General features: G+C 39.8%; 1 pseudogene; it reads left to right on the top strand.

The window, feature by feature from the left end:
• LOC137938438 (uncharacterized) overlaps positions 1–671 on the top strand; it is a 4,860-nt pseudogene continuing 4,189 nt past the window's right edge.

The raw sequence follows: 671 nt of genomic DNA on the forward strand, positions 1-671 counted from the left end.
ATGTCGAAGGAATTAGCACCGATTATTCATGTGCAATCTGAAAACTCTGGTTTTACAACCAGTGTTACTCTTACCGAAGTCAACTATGATGTATGGTCCCAGATCATGGAGATGCAAATTGCGGGACGAGAAAATCTCGAATATATTATTGGGAAAACACCATTCCCACATGAAACGGATACCTCCTATGCGAAATGGTATGCTGAAAATCAAAAAGTCAAGGGGTGGTTGTTAACCTCTATGTCACCAGATATTATGAAGAGCTATATTCGGCTACGTACCGCACGCGAAATATGGAGTGCTCTGGAAAAGGCTTTCTATGATGGGTCAGATGAATCACAATTATTTTCATTAAATCAGAGAGCTTTCTCTACCAAACAGACTGGTCGTCCTTTATCAACATATTATGGTGATCTGGTGGAAATCTTTCAAGAACTCGATCATCGTGACAGGACTATAATGAAAGATCCTGATGATGTTATCGCTTATAGGAAATCCGTTGAAAGATTGCGTGTTCATATTTTCTTAAACGGATTGGATGCAGAATTCGAACAAGTCCGTGGCGAAATTCTCAGAAAAGACCCGATATTGGATCTTGAAGAAGCCTATGCTTATGTACGTCGTGACTCTATTCGTAGAACCACTTTAAATAGTGAAGTTGACCGTGTTGA

This window comes from Aristolochia californica, unplaced genomic scaffold, assembly GCF_029961685.1.
Source record: "Aristolochia californica isolate CCGP_79_NKW_82.1479 unplaced genomic scaffold, dmAriCali1.0.hap1 SCAF_8, whole genome shotgun sequence".
NCBI lineage: Eukaryota > Viridiplantae > Streptophyta > Magnoliopsida > Piperales > Aristolochiaceae > Aristolochia > Aristolochia californica.